Raw genomic sequence first — 22,574 nt, forward strand, 5'->3', positions numbered from 1 at the left:
CCCACGACCTGCTCCATCACCGTGCGCCTCCTCCAGCTTCGTTCGCCGCTATCCAGACCGCCAACCCAGCTCCCTTTTCTCCTCTGCCTTGCGCGCAGCTCGCGGCCAGCGACCCCAGCGCCCGCCTCACCTCTGCAGTCGCGCGGCCTCAGCCGCGCCTCTCTCCACCTCGCGGCCACCGTCAGCTCTTCCCTCTCTCTCTACCTCACGGTCCACCACCAGCTCGCGCCACTCTACCCTCAACTCAACCCAGCCACTCTCCAGCCCGCCGCCAAGCTCCGAGCTCCACCGCCAGTCCACCAGCAGCTTCCTCCGCGCGCGACCAGAACAGCGCCTCCAGCAGCACAGCGCGCGGTCACCAGGGCAGCAGGTCGCACACAGGCGAGCCCAGGCGCGACTTCACAGCCGCGTTTCCTCCTCGCGCGAGTAGACCAGGCGCGCGTGCGACGCCCGCGCGGTGAATTCCTCCACCTCTTTGCTGCCCCTGCTCTCTTCACTAGCACCCACTGCCTACTCCAAACATCTGGTGAATTCTTTCTTTATTTTTTTCAGTCGCTAAGTAGCTGAGGCCAGAGTACTAGTTTTTCATTAGCTGATGCCAGATTTTTGATTTGCTAGCTGAGGACAGAAATTTTGTGCTTGTTTGGGTGCTGTGGTATATCTGTGGTTGGTTGTTGATTATTTGGTAAATTTTGTGCTCAACCGGTGGTATTTGGGGAGAATCTTTACTCTAGTTGCCTGTTTATTTAGTTTTTGAGGGGGTTTTTGCTCTGTTTATTTGCTTAATTATTTTCTGGGGTTAATTTTGGGTGGAATTCAATTTATTTGCTACCCCATTTGGGGGTGCTCTCTGGCATTGATTATATTGTTGAATATTATTTGGGTTTTGACTACTTGAGATTTCTATTGCATCTGGGGGATAAAATTTGATGACTTTTGTGCCAGTTTATTTGTTTGGAAATTGTTGGGGGTAATTTGGGAGTTACTTGTCAATTGGGTCCCGTGGTACTCTCTGCCATTCAGTGGTACTGATTGGTGTGTTTGGCTTTATCACATGTCTTGGGTTGGCCATTTGATTTCAATTTTCCTTTTGCATGCACCAGTGGTACTGGTGAGGGTAGTTTACATAATATTTGTTACTCCTGTGTTATTGGTTGCCTAATCGACTACTGGGCATTTGTGGTTGAGTTGTTTCTGTCCAACTTCTGAACTGTTGTTGCTGGAGTTGCCATTTTCTTGGGTCACTTGCTGATTTTAGCAGGCTGAAGTGGGTAATTGACTGTCCAATTGGAGACAGTTGTTTCGATATTGGGTCCGATTGTGTCTAATTGCTGAAAGTTGTTGATTTATTAAGACACTAGCACAGTTCCTAGTTTGTTTGAGTTGCTGTTCTGTTGCATTATTGGGAGCTGTGCTCTAGTATTGTGGCTACTTTCCTGTGTTTATTTGTTGAATTGGGATATGAATGCGCCGTTTGCATTTGCTTGTTGAAGTCGGTTGCCTTTAATTGACTTGCTTGGGGTATTTGGAGCAGTTGTTGCACTTTGGACGGCCTTAATTCTGAATTTGACTACATGGGGTCCATAAGTACTTATTGATTGCATTTGCTATAAGTGTTGGGGTCTGGTTTAATCTGTGGGAGATTGAATTGTGCATTTTGCTCATTGAGATGGCTTTAAAAATTGTTATTGCTTTGAATTTTCGGCTTCCATTATTTGTTGGCAATTGTAGTCTCTTGTTGCTTAGAGTGAAATTTAGAGTCCATGGTGAAGCCACGAATGGCACCAGCTCCAGATGTGAGTTGCTCCGCAATTTCCACCTGAACCGCCCCTATTTTGATGACTTCAGGGAAGTACCGTTGCCCCTCTCCTTCCTTCTGCTCTTACATTATCACATTGAGGGCAATGTGTGAATTAGGTTGGGGGGGGATCATAGTGGTGCTAGTATTCTCAGTTTTTAGGTTCCGGAGGTTTTTCCTTTGTTTTTAGTTTGATATTTATCTCCTTTTTCATTTATTTCCTTTTCTTTTTTTTTTTTTTTAGTGGTCAGCTCTTCTATGACTACCAAGTTTTGACGCTGGATTGTTGCCTCTAATTATGTTATTGCCAAGTTTTATTAATAAAAGGGTATTAAGTTAATGTGGTTGAATTCAGGAATATCTCTTTGGTGAATATCGGTAATTGCTTGACTTTTCCAATTTTTGGTTAACTTTTCTAGGCATAGGGAATGATTGTTGGCATTTTCATGTGAATTGGTCCAGTTATTAATTTTAGTTCTCCATATTTGGAAATTTGAGGCTGGCTGCTGTTCTTTTGTGTCACTTTTAGTTATTGTGCTATATGATTGTAAATAAGAGATGACTGTACTCCGCTAGTTATTACTACTGAGTAACCGGGGATCTTCACCTAAAATGTCGATTCTCGCGTCAAAAGGTAGTAATTGCTATGAGTGCGTGATCCCGTAGCGATTGGAGCTGAGTAACCGGGCTCCTCCATCTATCAAATGTTGGAGTTCGCGTCAAAAGGCTCTAATGGCTAGAAATTAAGTCTTTTGCTATTCTGAAAAAAAAAAGGGAAAAAGAGAAAATAGAAAAGTGTGAAAAAAAAAGAAAGAAAGAAAAGTGAAGATTGTGTTAATAAGTGGTAAAAGTCAGCTTGCCGATTTGTGGAATTAATGTTGAGATTTTGGTTAATAGTTGGACCATTTACTAATAAATGTGAGCAACCATTCCTTTTTCTTAGATTAGTTTGCTTTAAATTGGAGGAGTTGGTAGTTGGGAAGCTAACCGGACTGGTTTTTCTTGGATCTTAACTGTGATGCTTGATATATGTTTTTCTGGGTATCTTGGCAATATGATAGTTAGAGCAATAGCCATTGTCAAATTTTGGTGTTCAATTGCTATTATTATACTTGAGGGCAAGCATGATTTAGGTGTGGGGGAAATTGATAAGGCATAATTTGTTGTTAATTTTATGATTAATTTTCCTCTTTGTCCTTGCCAAATATTGTTTTAATTGTCGAAATGTACTTATATTTGGTATTTGGCCCTAATTACAGGAAGTGGAGCAAACAAGTGCTAAAAAGGAGACTTTATTGAGAAAAACACTCCACACATGGGAAGTTCTAAAAAGAAATACAAGCCGGGCTCCACAGGATGCTACAAAAAGGGGATTTCCTATCTTTATGCTGAAAATGGTGGACTTGTACTAGGAGTCTTACGAGAAACTAAAAACAAGGACTTTGGCAAAACTCCAATTCTTTTGGCCCTTGGACTCTCAATTCAGTGGGGACCACTAGAGATAGCATTAGACTTTCTTTTGGCTTTAAAAAGGGAGAAACGTACAGGAGGTTTCCTGGTCAAGAGTTTTAGCTTAGCTTTTAGCATAGTTTAGTTTTATTCTTTCCTTTGATGGCCTGGACCTCAATTAAATTACGGGGAGATTTTCTCATGAGGCGTGGCTAAGTTTTTGATCTAGTCGAGGAACAACGGAGGACGTGGTTCTACTAAATTTGTGAGATCGAATTAGTTTTTATTTATTTCCTATTATTTTCTGGTATTCGTCTATCTTCTGCTTTATGTTCATATGGTTGTTTTATTATTCGATTATCCAGGGCCCGGATTCTAGATTAATTCAATAACCTGAAGCCAATTAGGGTAGTTAAATCCGTAATTGTTTAATTATTCTAAACTGGTGGCAACTGGCATGATTGGGTTTGTGTCAGGGAGATAGACATGCTAACTTAAAGAGACCCTCGTAGCGTGTTGATTGGTTAGAATTAGGCTCTTCTAATTATTCATGCAATTAGGGAATTGAACTTCTATGGTCGTACTTAGGGTTATTTCCTGATTAGAGAAATAGTCAACGGTCGTACCTTGGCTATCGACAAATTGAGGAAGAGTTGGTTGTTTATCGCGTGTATGACAACTATAACTAATTTATCAGATAGTAACTGGAATAATCCTTGCATCTGTGATCGAATTAAGTGAACCATCTCCGAAGTTGTCTCTTGGTTAGAGTTCGTCCATTATTATTTTTATTGTGATAATTAGTTATTTGAGTTGTAGTTATTTTATTTTATTTTACTTTATTCCAAGTAATTTAGTTACTCTCATTTTCAAAACCCCTCATATCTGGAACTTGAGAAGAAATTAAATTATCCCCAATCCCTGTGGATTCGACCCTACTTACCGCTATATACAGAATTTGTATTTTATTTAAGTAGGTATTTATTATTGCACAGGTTCGGCACCTGTCAATGGGATACAATAAATAGATAGAAAACACCAATGGCTATAGTGATTGAACAGAAGTGCTCCAAAAATGCATGTGATGAAATAATGATATATACTTAGTATCCCGTATGATTTGTATGAATATCCATTTTAATCCTTTGTAGATTTTGCATTTATTCACATAATTCTCCTATAGTTTATGTAAGATGATCTGGTCATTGTTTGAATTAATGTTTAAATAAAGGCAATACTGGTATTTCAAATAACTATATTTTAGAGGTTATTTTTCCATCAAATTTTCACTTTATATGAAACCATAGAAAGTTTATATGGATATTCTTACATATTAATAGAGTCATGTGACAATGAATGAATCCACGGGGCTGTGCATCATTTCCCCTTTGAACTATATTTAGAGAACTCTTTCTTAAAACCACTGTTGAACTACTATATAGAGATTCAATTTGGGTCAACTTTTTTTTAAATTTAGGTCGAATTTATTCTTTAGAGCATTAGTAGAAGTACAATTATCCTCCACAATAACGTTGTTTTGATGTTTTTAGCATCCTCAAATTTCCAGTTCCATCAAAATCCTTTACTGGCGTATAGAAGTTTTAGTTACAGACTAGCCATCCGATGGCTCATGTCCAGGAAACTAGCAAAGTGGTTACTCCTGTATCAACTAAGGCATGAACCCTGGATCTTTTACAGCCCAAGATATATCTTACTAATGCAGCAGGCACCATTGTAAATAAATAAGTTAGAAAATTAACTGGCCATCAAACTTGATTTGAAAAGCAGTCGCAGACATAAAATTGGCTGTCAATTGTGGCGAAATGGCTGGATATTTGTATAAAGGCAACAAAAGAAACAATTTGATAGACTTTACATGATTTTTCAAGTGTATCTAAAGAACTCTTTCTTAAAAATAGGATTAATCTAATATACACCATCAGTATAAAGATTTTTTTTTTTATTTAGGTGCATGCTATATATGTTAAAAATGAATTTAAAATTTGAAGAAAATTTACGTGTCATGCATCTTATTAGTGTGAAATGGATTTGCACTGACAATGTTTAGAAAGAATAATCCAAAGTTAAAACCCAGTAATGTTGAACGATTCTACTACCAAATAGAGATTGAATTTGGGACGATTAGAGCACTAGCTTTTAGCTTGGTCCCCATTAATCTGTCACAATAACATTGTTCAATATACTCAGCATCCTCGAATTTTCCACTCCCGTCAAAATCCATAAACGACGTATTCCGACTTGCTAAAGTAAAGTCATCCTATAGGCTAATCATTTTCGGGGCGTGTACAACTTTCATGATCCCTCAACCAAAATTTTGGCTCCTATTTTACGACTGTAATTTGTGGATATTTAGCCTTTTATTCTTTTGTTGCCTGCCTTTGAAATGATCTCCAGAAATTTGTTGTTCCACTTCCATTATTACATGCTTTGTTTGCTTATTAGCTTCCATACCACACTCACTAGCCCCGCTAGTTTTCTTGAGTCTCACTGTGGAAATACTACATACAATCCTAACAGTCCTACCGGCAGCATTTACAGAACCAACCTGAATTTCGTGCTTGACACCCTATCTTCAAATGCATCTCGGACAGACACCAATGGCTTCTATAATTTCAGTACTGGCAATGACCCTTCAAACAAGGTCTATGGCCTCTTTCTCTGTCGAGGCGATCTCAGCGCTGATGTTTGCAAAGAATGTGTAGCAAATGCCAGCACAAGAGTATTTCAAGAGTGCCCGAATCAGACGGCTGCTATTGTTTGGTATGACATGTGCTTGTTGCGTTTTTCTGACCAGACAATCTTCTCCAAGGTTGATTTCGGAGTGAGATTGGCTATTTACAATGTAATGAATGTCACTGGACCGGACTGGTACAGCTTCGTAATGTTATTGGGAAATTTGTTGTATAACGCTGCGGATCAGGCTGCAAATGATACGCGGGGCAAAAAGTTTGCTGTTCAACAAGCCAACTTTTCCGCTTCTCAGACGTTGTATACCCTTACACAGTGCACACCAGATATATCTGGTGATGACTGCAAATGGTGCCTTAAAAATGCTATAGCATTGCTGCCCTGGTGTTGTGCTATCAGAGTGGGAGGTAGAGTAATCTTTCCAAGCTGTAATATTAGGTATGAGCTCCAACGCTTCTACAATAGTGCATTCCCTGCACCACCGCCTATGACAAACTTACATTCCTTCACTGGTGTTCCTCCTCCTAGTTCCACTAAAGGTATGTCCTGGAGTCTTGCTCTGACCAGATTTTTTTTCCTAGTGTTAAAAACAGAATTAAATCTTACAATTTTTTTTTTGTTTTTATTGAATTCTGGATCAAAAATGAAAATGAAAGGGCTATATTCGCATAACTTTATTTTAAATCCACACCTTTAATGCATTTATAATTGGTATGAATGATAGTAGAATTTGTACAACGAGTAAATTTCACCATTGGCATATAGTACAAAATAGATTTCAGCATAAGCGCATCATACTGATCATAGCACTCATGATTTGTCATAGATGGTAGAATTTTAAGTGGACTTATACTTCCGAAGACAGTGATTATCTACATATTTAGCCTTTTTGCAAGCATTAGAATGGTAATTAACTATAGAATATATATTGAAATAATAGCGTGGTCACCATCGTAGAATCCCTTAGGTATGATAGCTTGATTTGCGAAACTGGGTGGGGCTTCTCTCTATTACGTTTCTTTTAGTTTTCCTTTTATTTATCCAATTGACGAGGTCTTGCCTTAAACCAAACTTAATAATCTAATTACCTCAAATTCTGCAAGTATATAGTTTGTTTAATGAGTATAGGAGATATATATATATATATACTAAAAACTCGTAAAAGTTTGATTTTTTAATTAAAATTTAGCATTTTAGTCTATTATCATTTTTTTACATAGTTAGTGGTTCTTGGAATTCTGAAGAAGAAAAAAAAAAGAGTTAAAATAGGTTGTTCATGTACAATATATGACAATATAATACAAGATGGACCGAGAGTGAGTTAGGAAGTGATATGTAAAATGTATTGTATATTCATCTCCCTTGAGATTTAGCCAAATTATAAGTCACACCTATTGTGCATGTATTTCCATGAAATTTGACCAAATTACCAATCATATTTTAAAGTTTGACCATAGTACTAAGTAATGCTAAGTATTGATAATGGGGCGAGAGACTGGTAGGATTGCAGGTTAATCATGCCAAGCTTCTCATTGCCTAGATCACGACAAGCTTGGCCTCATCTGGGCTACAAAAAGCCCTCTATGGTGGCACTTGTAACCTATTTTAAAACTCAGACTGGCAATTGGTTCAACAGAATTCATGATCAATGGATTCGATCGAATTAGACCGGTATTAAAAATCGGATGATGTCATTACGATGTCATAATATATATTAATTTTTAAAAATAAAAATATAGAAAAATACTATTAATACATTAATTAGGTTCATTTTTACCTCATAGTCCTTGCATCACATCAAATTCTTAAAACACAATTGAGTTACAAATTGAACAAAATGACAAATCAATATCCAATACTTAATACGAATTTTAAATAAAAATTCAACAATCATATTTCAAATTAATTTGTTAACTTTTATAAAGTTCAAATGCACATGCATGATAAGTCGTAAACAAAATTGACAATTATTTGTACAAAGTACAAAAGCTAAAGTTGCACACGAGAATTATAAAAGAAATTTGCAAGCATAATTGTAATTGTTCAAAACATAAAGGGTCAAAACACAAAATTAGAAAAATTTTAGACTTGGAAGGCAGTTGCCACCTGGCCTTATCTTTTGCCTTCCTACTCTTCATTCGGTCCAAACACCTACCCCACTCCTCATGCACCAGGTGGAAACATTTCGGCCTCTTTCTTCTCCTTCTTCTCTTCAACTTTCAAGTTTCAACCTGCTTTTTCCCTTTTTTTTTTTTTTTTTTTTTTTTGGCTCTTTCCAGTCAACTTCAATCAATGTTATTCGAAAATAGAAATTCACCAAATTAAAAAGGAAAAACAAAAAACACGACATCATCAAATCAGCAGCATGCATCATCACCAAATTACCAGGGGGTTTCAATCTCTGCATTCTTTTTTTTTTTTTCCTTTCATTTTGTGATTTTCATTTTTGTTTCTTTTCTTCAAATAGGCAGGATTCCTTCTCTCTTCCTCTATTTCCATTCTTTTTTTTTTTTCATTTAGATCTAGATCTTTAGAAGTTGATAATGAAGATATATTCATAGATCTATCTTCTCTCTTCCTTTTTTGTTATTTTCTCTTAGAACTTTGTGCTTGTGATTTCCAATACATATTACCAAATTGTTGGAGGGATCAAATTAAGGCTCTAAAGAAGAAGAAAATTTTGGGAAAAAGAAAAAGAAATCAGCAACGGGAAAAAATACAGCAAAAAAAAAGTATAAAACCAGGTTTTATTGGTTTTTCTCAAATTCAATTTTTGATCGAATTTGAACGAATTTCTAACATGCGATTTTTAAAGATGAAACAAATCGAATAAGTAACCGCTTTCGTTTTGACTGATGGAGTCCACCAGTCCAATCCGAATTTTAAAAACAGTGCTTGTTACCATAGAGGTCCAACTACCAACCTTTGCTCTGTTGGCCATCATCAAGCCTTTAAAATTTGGTGGGGTTTGCCTTCCACCAATCATCATATTAAAATGTGAACTTACTTCAAAAAATTCGAGCATGTATCTGTTTGGTCCGGTGATAGTTCAATCCTTTTCGAATTATTCCTGAACCTCCTTAGATTCACCCCTCCCCTTACTATAGAATAGATTAGAATATACTACAGTTGTCTGTCTCCAATAAAAAAAAAAAAAAAAAAAAAAACTTGGAGGTCCGGGTCCCTGATAATGCTATGACCGAAAGGGATATGAGCTCCTTTGCATTAGTTAACCTCGAGTCTCGACTGATACCTTATACTTTGACTGGTCAACAAAAAGACAAGCTGAATGTTCCAAAATGCCCACCAACGTATGACATTGTCCTAGATTCCCGGTTAATGGGCAACGGTAACCTCTTCTTTTCCTCGTTCCTTTATAGCAAACATTTGCCTTTAACCTTTACTTCACTAGTTACAATCAAGGTTTGCAAGAGGGGGATCTTATGTAGGATCGATTTTAGTTTCACAGGATCGGATCGTAAGATCGTAAGATCCCATAAAAAATTTTTAAATTAACTAAATTAATTAATTCGAAATTCATATACATTTTTGTATAACTTAAAAAATATCAAATAAGTAAATGATTTATAAACATATAACATGTTTTACCTATAATTTGACAAGAAAAAAAGCAACGGAACCCTAAAATGAAAGGAAAAGGTTCGAGCATCTTGTCTAATTAGAAATAAGAAACAACCTATCTTAACGCTTGATAGTAAAAGCATTTAGTACACATATATAGCTGATAGACATAATTAAAATAAACAATCAAATTAGGGGTTACGAGTACTCGTAGTTGTTTTCATTGGGCGACTTCTTTTGTTGGAAATTCTTTGAACTTGGACAAGGATACAAAGACAATAGAGAATTAGAGATGGGAAATTGGCAAAATTTTGTGAAATTTTATTGGAATCTAGATAGGGAAAAAGTATGGAATGGAAATTGGGAAGAACCAAAGAAGCTTTCTCTCTCTTCATCCTTTGTGACTTTGTCTCTGCTTGTTTCATTCATTTGTTCCCGAATCCTTTTTTATTGTACCTTTTGTTTTTGAGACAAAAATTGTTGTAAAATTATAATTAAAGGATCTAATTCTTTGATAAATTACAAAATGCTCAAAATATTTCCATTTAGTTTCAAAATTTAGCCCCACATTTACAAAATTCTCAAAAATTCATAGGATCACAATGGGATTGTAGGATCGTACGATCCTAGAATCCCACGATCCCACGAACGATTCTAACAATCCTATGCAAATTAAGGCAATTTTCGATTCTATACACGATCCGGATCGATTTTGTTGATCCGGATCCTGATAACCATGGTTACAATAGGGCTCCAGCATCCAAGCTCCATTAAGCAGCCAACTTTACTTTACACAACCAATCCGCTCATTGATTGGCCTCTAGTCGTTTAGAGCACAATTTTAGACTATTAAACTCTGTCGTACATTAAGTTTTCAAAAAAAGAAAATTATTTAAAACGATTCTTACATTTTATCAAATGAATTTTTTCATCAATCACTTTTAAAATCTTAATTTTATGTTCTTTACAAATTCAAGTTAGTAAAATTTGGTACAAACCTAAAATTTTGACCACTTTTAGCTTGAAATCACTCGATTACTGACATGCAATAATTTTTTATGCACAAAAAGGTCAAATTTTATTTTTTTTAATGGTAAAATAAATACAAATTGAGTCAAATCCCACTTTTTTTAGAAAAAAAAATGAATATGATTAAAAGCCTATATTTTTAAGGACAAAAATAGATATAGATCGAGTCAATTATTTAATTACAGATGGGTCTCACTTTTTTGCCCCAAAAAAAATGATCATGTGTGGATCATATTCAGGATAAGAAATTATCAAAAAATTTAAGTTGGGAATTTTAAAAGTGAATAAAAAAAATTCATTAAACGAAATGTGAAAAATGTTTTGAACAAATTTCCCTTTCAAAAACTACATTACCTTTCCTTCTAAGGAAACAAAAAAGCCCAAATCTCCTTTACCAGCATTACCATTACATATGTTCAAATTCCACAACTATAATACCATACATGTATGTATATACGCGTGATGCGCGTATGTATGTATGTCGGTATGCTTATGAAGCGAAGGAAAAAGTAGAAAGGAGAAAATGACTTGGTGATACCAGTCTCGAGGGAATTGAATAGGAATAGGTACGTTAAAATGAGGAGGTGGTTATGGTGATTGCAGTGGCAGTTGTAATAGATCTGAAATGGAGTAAATAAGGTTTGAGACGAAGAGGGTGCTTTCTTCTTCTTTTTCTTTTTTTTCCTCATTTTATTTTACCTTTCCACACCGTTGGTTTGGTTATCTTGTATTTCTTTCTTCTTAGTATGGGTGCATCTTCCTTTACTTTATCTTTAATGTTTCTTCTCCACTTCTTTGTCTTTTATCTCGTTCGATTCTGATACGTCCTTTCATGTTCTTCTGGGGGAAACACTTATTTGCTAATTTGCCACCCAACTTTTCTAAATTTAGTAATTAATTATCTTCGGCTTTTTTGCTAGCAATTCTTGTGCCTAAAAACGCTATCCCATTTGTTTTGGTTTTTATTTTCCATGTCTTTTTAAAGTAGGGCATTATTGTCATTTGATTATATCCAACGGTTGGATCTGGGCAGCCTCATTTACAAGCGTAGTTGTAATTTGGTCCAAACACAGAGCTAAATTTGTAAATTACTGAAGCCACAGGGAAGCTAAGCTAATTAGTAAAGTCTATTAATCCATAACTAGAACAATTAGTATGCTGGGATTGAAAATTGATTGTCAAAATTTTTTTCTATTTACCGTCAACATGGAATATGTGAGACGAAAAGGTGGTGAAAAACTTTTAAAGGATAGTGAATGAATATTTTTTCAAATAATGTGTTCTTGCATAGCTATCCGTCTATGTAATGGGCCGTCTCGGAGTTACACTAACCCAAAGTTCAGCAAACTTGATCTCCTATGAGCTGACTTTTGAAGTAAATTAAACTTCCTTTAATCCAGGCAAAGGCCGAAGACCCCTGCGAGCAGCATTACCAATTGCTGTCCCACTAATCGGGGTTGCTTTTGTGCTATTTATCATGGCTTTAGTCTTCCTGAAAAGAAGATCAGGGAAGAGATATGCTGCAATGGCACAGCAGGGGGCAACTGGTAATGTTTATTGATTAATATTACAAACACTTCAGATTTGTTTGAACAAATAAATTAAGTGTATTTTCTTATTTCTGGTGTAGATGGAGTTGCTGAAATCTTAACAGCCGAATCCTTACAGTATAGCTTAACTGAAATTCAAATTGCCACAAATAACTTCTCTGTGGATAACAAAATTGGCGAAGGTGGATTTGGTCGTGTATACAAGGTCCCTATATGAAATATAAGTGATTCTGAATTTTAATATCTAAACTTTCAAATTTTCAATCACATCTTACTATGCATATATCTTCAGGGTGTACTTGCTAATGGACAAGAGGTAGCAGTAAAGAGGCTGTCAAGAAGCTCGGGGCAAGGTGCAGAAGAATTTAAAAATGAAATTGTAGTAGTCGCAAAGCTTCAACACAGAAATCTAGTTCGACTATTGGGATTTTGCTTGGAAGGAGAAGAAAAGATACTCATCTATGAATTTGTTCCTAACAAAAGCCTTGACTACTTCCTCTTTGGTGAGTTTTAGTCTACAATTGCTTGTTCTAGTGTTTGGTTTTTTGTTTGACCTTCTTCTATGTTACTTAAGTCCACCATCTTAGCAAATGGCAGGTAACAAATTGGCTCTTGACAGGTGTTTGATTGTGAGAAACCATTGATTTAGTATTTTTCAGTTCTAACAAAGAATATTGTGTTTAAGATAGTAAAGATTCAGAAAAGAAACGATCACTGAACTGGTCAAGACGTTACAAGATCATTGGAGGTATAGCAAGAGGACTCCTCTATCTGCATGAGGATTCTCGTCTTAGAATTATTCATCGCGATCTCAAAGCAAGCAATATATTGTTGGATGGAAATATGAGTCCAAAGATAGCAGATTTTGGCATGGCAAAGATTTGTGGAGTTGATCAATCTGTAGGAAACACAAATAGAATTGCTGGGACATTATAAGTTTTGCTCCCATACTATCTTTTCTCACATAATATGACTTTGTATCTTTCATGGAAAACACATTTCATTGCCTCATTGGTAATGCCTTAATACCAGTTATAACCATCTTTGTGGCTTGTAGTGGTTACATGGCTCCCGAATACACAAGGTGTGGCCAGTTCTCCGTAAAGTCAGATGTATTCAGCTTTGGGGTTGTAATTTTGGAAATTATCACAGGCAAGAAGAACAGTAGCTTCTACGTATCTGAAGATTCTGAAGGCCTTCTAAGCTATGTAAGTACAGATTACAAAATCTCTACTGAGTTTTACTTGTTTTCTGTGGTTTTGAACAATATTGGAGTGGAGGATTTGACCTTGGCACGCCTAAATTTCAACTTCTTTGTTTGTTTGTTACTCTAAAGATTACCTAAAGCTTCAATTGCTTTTCTGCATGCGCGAGACCAAATTGGAACAGTAGTTCATGAGCTACCTGCCCTAAGTAAATACATATATATCTGTTTGTGTTCCATGTAGATCTCTAGATCTCCATTGGGACTTGTCATATTTGCCACTCGTTGTGTCATTTGTATGTTGCACTCGCGATATATCTCTCTAACGTATACCTAATTCTTAGGTTATCTCCTAACCTGTATATCAGTTAACCTCCCTACCAAACAAAACTATACTCTTATTATGTTGATTTTTTTCTTCTCTCTTGTTTTTTCTGTCAACTTCACTTTCTTTTTTCAAATTCTTATTTTTGAGAAAAGTCAAGAATTCCTCCGTAAAAAAATTTTTGTATTTGTCAAAAAGTAGAATCGTAATTGAATACATGTTTTATTATGACTTTATACATATATATATATGTATATGTATATAATTATTCAATTACCAATCAATTACATTCTAATTAATTTCATCCATTTTCAATCTAAGAAATCAAAAGGAAAAATTTTAAATCTATATCCTCATAATTAGACAAATTGACAATCACGTTCACATGCTGATTATTTGGACATTATTTTATTCCTTTTTCTCTTATGGATTTTTTCTTATTAGATTCTTTTCTTTACTAATTTTAAAAATTAAACAAATATTAATATATGCTTTAATAAATGTACTTCTCTCCGTTGATATGTTGCCACTATGAATTAGATTGATCCAAATTGAATTATAGGTTAAGTTTAATTGAGAAAAGAAAGAAGTGAAAAGCAAAAAAATTAAACCTAAACGCAATAGAGGAGTAGTTTTGTTTTTCAAAGGTTAAGTGACACAAAAAATACTTTAGGAGGTAACGTAAGAATTGGTTTGTATCTTAGGGGGATTAATTCTAATTAAGCCTTCAAATAAAGACCATTTACTTCTTTAATAAGGTACACTACACTAAAAATGACAGTCCATAGAAAAGGATGGAAAGGAAGGTTAATTCGAAATCTTTAGCAAGGTTAATCCGGCAATATATAGTATTGACTAATGCCTATTGGAAAGGTGACATTATTCATAGGACAAACTAATATGTAAAGCTGGATATCACTTGTGAAACTAGATATGCTTGAGCAAATTGCAGTTTTTAAGTCTGAACTCCTTATACGTGGGATTATTTCAAAAGGCTTGGAAGCATTGGAGAAACGGCGATCCTTTAGCTCTTTTGGACTCAAGTATTGGAGATTCTTATATAAAAAATGAAGTCATTCAATGTGTCCAAGTAGGTTTAGTATGTGTTGAAGAAGAAGTCAGCAAAAGACCTACAATGGCATCCGTAGTCCAAATGCTCAATAATAGTTCTGTTACCCTACCTACTCCACATTGTCCGGCAGTTTTCCGGCGCCATGGATCGGAGGGCAGGGTGGAGGAGCTGGAAGTTGAGCAATCTAATACCGAAAGAATTTCAGCTCCAAGCTCTGTAAATGAGGCATCAATTACTGAACCATGTCCCAGATGAAGGAAGAAATAGGGCTAATTCTGGAAGGAATATCAAGGAATTGTGTTTCGCATTTCCAAATCTTCCTAAGAATGAAAAATCTGCTTGTACCGCAGTGTGTACAAGTGGACATTCTTGTTAATCGCTAGCGATTTTGAATTGAGCTGCACAATTTTTATTTTTATTTTTTGAAAGTTGAACATATGCATAAACTTATTCATTACATAACCTTTGAAAGATGTATTCAGCCAGGACAAGACATCTTTGCTTGGTTTACCACTATCTATTATCTCTATGACACCATTTGCATGATTAAACTACAACCATTTTTAAAAAGCTTATAAACTACATGTAACTCTAATCAACGATGCCACAATCATACTTCTTCTATTACATTTGGAGATTTATTCGTGGAATTTCTTATTAGTATAGTTTATTCACTCTTCCTCACCATAAACACCTAATTGTCTCCAATTGTACATTTGGCAACTCAATTTGGATCAAACATGGCATGAACGGTTATGCAATGTTGTAAGCCTCAAAACACCACAGAATCCGTCTGGCCAAATTTGAGCCAACAACTTGAGTAGCCAAGTTGGATACCATGGCTAGCTTCGGGTAATGTAGTGAAGAGTCATATTTTGGAGGGTTTTGAAAAGTCGTAGGGTTTCAACCTTGTAATACTAAGTTATTCTTCTTGAAAGTTGCGAAAATTATCCATTCCATCGAGGTACTTTTCATTTTTTTTAATTTTGTTTGTAGTTTCTAACTTAATATATATTATCATTCTTATTCATTGTCCCTTTTCCACGGATAAATAATACTAAAAAGGTACTATGTCTCATTTCTCAGAATTGCAGTGGTCAAGATCATGAACCATTAACCATTGAGATTTATTCATGAAGTTTCTGATTTTTAAACTTGGAGTCTTGTCTTGTAACAGTAAGTACATAAATGTATATAGAATCCAGGTTAAACATTGATTCTTAATCCGCATTGAAACCAATTATAAACTGAAGCATGTAGCCTGGCCCCTATACATATAATCGCAGTTTGTTCCAATTCTACTTCTTGATTCAAGGCAACGAATTAAAAAGTCACAACATGGATTTTATTAGGCCAGATAAAAGGCAACGAATTCACAGCCTGGAGATGATCAATACTGTAAATTATATAACTTCGGATGTATTGACAAAGATTCTGCTACGATTTTATCTGATATCATTGATGCAATTCAGGAGTGTTAACGAATCCTGGTGTGCCCTGAATTCAATACCCCCAGGACCTGGAGGTACCGAATCTGAGTGATTCATGGATTCAAGTAACTGGTCCTATCAACAGCATCTTTTGCATCATGGATGGTTCTGATATTTATGTTTGTAATCCTGTGTTTCACAAATCAGGAGGCTTCCAGCTTCCCCCTTCTGGTTTCTCAAGAATTTAGGACAAGAATATAGCGTTCACGGGAATTTGCATCATTACTCATGGGGGTATGATCCCAGCATTAATGCCCACAATGCTTTTAGGCTTGTGAGGATTCTGCCATAGGACAGATACAGCTTTGTTTGTGGTTTAATAAGAGCTGACAACTAATGACATTCGAGTTTGTCTAAAGTTCTTAAATTAATATGAAATTTTCATATTGTTATATGCCTTGGTAAGGTTGATCTTTATGGTTGATTTTACAGGTTTAGTTTTTCCTTTGGTCTTTTCTAGTATAGATAAGATGCCTTCCTTACAATGGCTTGTGGAAACCTATACCAATGAACCCAAATTTGTAGTGATATGCTCCTCTTACAACTTAAAATAACATTCGTTCTTCAATTCAGAAAAACTTGAAGTGGTTGCCGAACAACAGAAGTGAAATGCATCACTTCGAATATTTCTTGTTTAAAGCACATCTTAATTTGTTTCGTGTTAGAATTTTTTTTCCCTATCAAATGGATGTAGTTGGATTACATGGACTATCCACGTAAAACCGCCATTTTAATGAGTTAAGCTGGATAATCATTTAATACTGATGATGAAATTTTTCTCATTCAAATCCATCTAAAATGTTCTTTGATTCATGGCGTCTGATAGAGAGACATACTTCGAGAGAGTCCACCAAAGAATCCAATATGTAAGTTAGAAATCCAACTCTGACCCAAAAGTTTAAGCGATTAGGTCTTGATCTCTTACTTACATATTAACCCCTCTTTCTTCATCTCTCGAACTACTTGGGATACAACTTTTTACTCATGAACCTAACAAATCTTCCCCTTCATGAGTAACTCCCACATGAAACCCAAATTTTGGACCCCTTCTTCAAGCTCATTTTAATACTCAACGCAAGCCCACCTTATTATCTAAGATCATCTCTTCTTCCAAACATGGACTTACTCTTCTTCAACATCCAAACTGTATTTTGGACCCCTACCAACCTTTGGCTCCTTGGTCTAACACCAATCAGACCCCCTGCCAAACCCATGGCACACCTGATCTAACACTAACCAAATTCTTGGGCACTTCGGTCCACCACCAAGAAGAGAATTTTTCACCAGTCCAACTCCGAGAAGGATCCACTTGCTCATGAATAGCCGAGTCTTGTAACCTGAAATTTTGATACCAATTTGATAGGGAGAAACACCTCGAGAGAGTCTATTAAAAAGCCCAATATGTAAGTCAGAAACCCAACTCAAACCCAAAAGTTTAAGCTGATAAGAGTATATTTTACGTATTTTTAGTGTGTTTTATTAGTTAATTTTGGTTTGATTATTTAGTTTAATAACTAAAATAACTAAGGTTTTGGTAAAAAACTACATTTTATGTTAAAATGGCTAAACATTGCATTTTATGGATTTTTATGGTAAAAACTTCATATTTTGTAGGTTTAATGATTCAATCATCAAATGAAGTGCATTGAGAAGATATTTGGATGATTGAAGATGGATTAAAGTGGTGAAAATAAAATATGAAGTGTAAAAAGGAAAAATGCAATTTGAATCAAGAAAAGTCAGGTTTTGACAACTCTGACACGTTTTGGTATTTTGACTATATCTGGAGCTACACAGATCGGATCAAGGTGATCTTGGTACCATTTTGAAGCTAAGAGATATATCTACATTTGGTATGAAGACATCAAAGTCCAGTTCAGCCGTTTTCATAGTCCAAAAGTTGAAATACCGAAATTCAACTCAGCTGTCCAAAGTGGAAAACAGAGCTCTGACCAGTGTTTAGTATTTCGATCATATCTCAGGCTACAAAGCTCAGATTTGGATGATTCTTGAAGCATTGGAAAGCTAACTCAAAGGGCTACAACTTTGGTGTTTTACAAAAAATCCAGTTCAGCCTTTATGATAGAGAAAATCGCAGCTGAAGTAAGGACAAAGTGAATACGCGAGTACACAAAACGTGACTTGTAACCGCGTTTTGTGTAGGCGCGTTTTCCGGCCGCAATTCTGCAATTTTGCTCAGTCAATTCTCTTGTGTTCTGACTACTTTCCAGCTACAATCTGCAAGAGAATTCGGTGCACATGCTTTAGAAGACAAAAGGGCAAGAAAGTTGGCATATTTTCAAGTCAAAAACAATGGCTATTGACTATCTTAACAATTTCAGATTTGGAAATCAAATGCAGCAAGTTTGGACCAATGGAAAAGGAGCTTTTGGAGCAGTTTATATAGGGAGCAACCAGGACATGCAGAGCAGACGGGAGAAGCTTGGAAGTGCAGAAATGTAGTTTTTCCATTCTCTTAGTATTAGATTAGTGTAGTATAGTTTAGCTAGTTAGTTCATCCACTCTTGTATATTGCTAGATTAGGATGAAGATTGAGATGAAGAAGGAGGAGTTGAAGCTCATGTGACAAGGGTTATCTCTTCTCCAATTCTTTATCTTTTGTACTTGATTCCAAATTTAGTTAATATGCAATTTCTGGATTTTATGTTAAATATGTGTATCTAAAGTTTAAGCCTTGGGTTTGGTTGAACTTTCTATAATTGTTAGTATTTATTATTTGGTTATTTGTTTGCTATGATTTGAGCAAGTTATTTAGCACTTTGGCTTTTTAAATCATGATTAATCTGGTACCATTAATTGTGATTATCTAAGGTGTTATTTCTGCAATGAAAATTGATATTTAACATTAGTTCAATAAGTGCTAAACATAGGGAGTACACTCACGAAAGTAGAGGTGCACCTATGTGGTTTTTAGTGATTCATTTCATGTAATTTCACTGAAGAAATGAACTTGTAACTAATTTCATAACCATGAGAATAGGTATGGATTAGTTATAAGTATAATTGATTCACTGCGAAAGTAGGATTCAAATGCATAAGGAAATTACACCATAATTAGCCTAGATGTAGTATTCAATGATCCAAATATAATACTTGCATGAGTAGTTAGGGATACCACAACCTAAGGAGCTTTTATTTGTTAATTTCTTGTATAAGTGCAGTAGGTTAAATTTCTTATCATTAATTGATAGTCTAAATAATAGAGAAACTTTAGTAATACCGGTAATTGTTCACTCTTCCCTGTGGGATCGACCCGATATATACCCTAAACTACTAGTTGATCTGTATACTTGCAGTGAACGGGTGTAATTCGGTATTTTTTAGCTTGCACGTATGTAAAATACCCGTCATAAGCCATTAGGTCTTGAGCCTTTACTTACATATTAACCGCTCTTTCTTCATCTCTCGGACCAATATGGAACACAACACTTTACTCATGAACCTAACAATGTCGAATGGAAATCAATAGTTTAACTTAATCTTTTTTTTTTCCATTTTATTCCCTTCTCATAACTATTGTAGATCTCCAACATACATGCTAATATGTAACAGGTTCTTCTCTGCATTTCATATTAATCTTTGTAGAAATTGGAAGTATACATTATATTATCTGCAAAGCTCATTATTGTGGGTAGTAGTAGAGCCAAGATAATTTTTAAATAGGAGCACAAATAAAAAAATAATTAGGTTTTGCAAGTAGAAGGGGACAAATATAATATTCAAATAACAAGTACTTGTATATAGTATCAGTCAAACTTATTGTTGAATATTGCATACTAACCTTAAGAGAATGGTTATTTAATGAGGCCAAGAGTTCTCAAACTCAACCTGCTATTTTAATACGTATCATTATTATGGTCCAAACCTGTGAAGCTGAATATGCACGCGTTTAAATGAGCCCATTAAGGCCCACCTTTAATTCCTAACATGAGCCAAGCGATTGATGCACATTAAAAAATGTTTCTACAAACCAACTTCTTTTGAAGAGTTGCCACCATCTTTAATGTGGAGTGGGAGGTCAAGATTTCAACCCTTGCCTCTCACATCAAAAAGTTGCCATTTAATATGGTTTTGTTTAGATCCATAATAGTGCAAAAGTATCCTTATGATCCGATGGTGGTTCAGTTTCCGTCGGTTCTCCGTGACTCTGTTGGATCACCTCTAGTATAGGCTAGATTAGGAATAGGAGTAGGAGTATATGTAGATGATGACAAGAGACAAAAAAAAATTTTCTAAAGAAATTTGTTTACAAAACTTAATTTTATTTTTTGCAATAAATAAAAATTCAAGCAATATTTATGTAGAATTTGTTTTAGTTTTTTTGATGGATAATGCAATTGTGGAAAATTGATAGAAGGTCCCAAAAGTTTAGATAATGAAAGGTAATGAACTGAGTGGTATTGTGCTTAGTATCTAGTTGTTAAGATAATGGCGTGGGATTAGTTTCTTTTTTATTATTTTTGTTTTGTTCTAATAGATTAGATAATTTTACGTTTACAATTGAAGGTACATGATAGAAATTTTGAAATTTAACCATTACACACTAAGCGTACAGTAGAAAATTTAAACAAAATGTATGATATCATTATACATTACAATTTCAAAGTTCAAAACTCTCTCTAAAATACCCCGATCAGGGGCATCATATGTTCCATTTTAGTTCATTTGATCGAGGGTAAAATTATTATTTTAAATTTTCATACCATATTCCAACTTGTTTACACCCTACCTAAATTTATTTATTATTCTATGCTCCTACTTGTTTACACCTAGGGACAAACAGGTTTGAATTGAAACTTGTGAGGCCCCATCTGTAAATAAGCAACTTTCCTAACTCGTCACCTTTTCAACACTGATGCAAGCTACGTGGACCAAATTGGATTATTCTCAAGCACAACCTATTTGAATCAGTCCTAAATTAATTTAGGATTTTGTGTCGTTGTTTAGTTGATAAAGTAAGTTTTTGGAGAGAAGTAGGAGGGAAAGAGGAGAGGAAAAAGCATAATGAATAAGAGTAGAATACGCTAATAGCACAAGTTTATCAATATTGTATTCCAATAGACCTAGGCGTTGGGGTTTGGGTGTAGGGTGTGAAGAGATAAAAGGAGAGGCAAGGTGAATCATCAATGTCCTTCCTAAATCAAAAGAAAGTTGAGGAAATTAATAGGGGGCATTTTAGTGACAAATCGCAGTGGAGTATAAATATAACAAAGGTGTAAATATAGTATTAAATATTTTAATGTGAAAATATGACAGGGTGTCAGCCTGTGCAATAATAAAAACCTGTTCAACTAAAGTAATTTCTGTAGATAGTTGTGAGCAGGGTCGAATCCACAGGGACTGGGAGTAATTGTTTCTTTTCAAATTCACAGTGACAAGGGGTGTTTTTATATCAGGGATGACAATTTAAGCAATTCAACTAAAAGTAAAACAATAAAAATAAAATAGCCAACTAGAAATTAAATAACAATTTACTAAAATCAAATGAGTGTTAATTAAGGATCTAACCAAGGAATAACTTCAGCAATGGTTCACCGAATTGATCATTGAAACAAAGGCAATTCCAATTATTTACTAATAAATAGGTTATAACTGCCAAACAAGCGATGACAGTCAACCCCTCCTTACTGTGCCGGTGATTAAGGTACGCCCGTTAATCACTACTCTAATTGAGACATAATCTTAGGTACGCCCGTAAGATTTAATTTCCCAATTGCCTTACGAATTAGAGGAGCCCTATTCTAACCAAATAACACACTACCAGGGTTATTTTAGGTTAGCCCGCGTATTCCCCTGACACAAACCCAATCATGCCAGTTATCACTATTTTGAGACAATTAAACAATTATGGATTTAACGTCCCAATTGACAATAGATTATCAAATTAACTAATTATCCGGATCCAAGACAATCAATTAATTAAACAATCATAAGCACTGTAACCAGGGAATATGCGAACACCAATAAATAAAAGAAAGAGGTAAAATTAAATCGATCTCACAATTTTAGGCGAGTCAAAACATCCGTTGCTCCTTGACTAGAAAATGGAATTTAGCTCATCCCCAATGCAAAAGACCCACACGAAATTGTAAAGAAAGCAGCGGCCATGGTCTCCGATTTAGAGGATCCAATTCATTTGAATCATGAAATGAAAAGCTAAACTACAAAAGTGATTGCTTGGTTCTAATGGTCCCGACATCCGCAGGGAGCAACAACTCAAAGACGGCCATGGAAAAGTCAAAGTGAAAAGCTAAAGGGAGTGCTTGTTCTCTCCAGTCTAATATCTATTTAGGTCCTACTCTAATGCGTATCCCCTGTGCGGCGGCTCCAGGGATTGAAGTCTCT

At 35.4% G+C, this 22,574-nt stretch overlaps 1 pseudogene; it reads left to right on the plus strand.

Annotated features, from left to right (window-relative positions):
• Nucleotides 1–5,690: 5,690 nt before the first annotated feature.
• Nucleotides 5,691–14,973, plus strand: LOC113687324 (cysteine-rich receptor-like protein kinase 25; annotated as a pseudogene).
• Nucleotides 14,974–22,574: the final 7,601 nt, after the last annotated feature.

The sequence above is a fragment of the Coffea arabica genome, chromosome 5e, assembly GCF_036785885.1.
Source record: "Coffea arabica cultivar ET-39 chromosome 5e, Coffea Arabica ET-39 HiFi, whole genome shotgun sequence".
Lineage (NCBI taxonomy): Eukaryota > Viridiplantae > Streptophyta > Magnoliopsida > Gentianales > Rubiaceae > Coffea > Coffea arabica.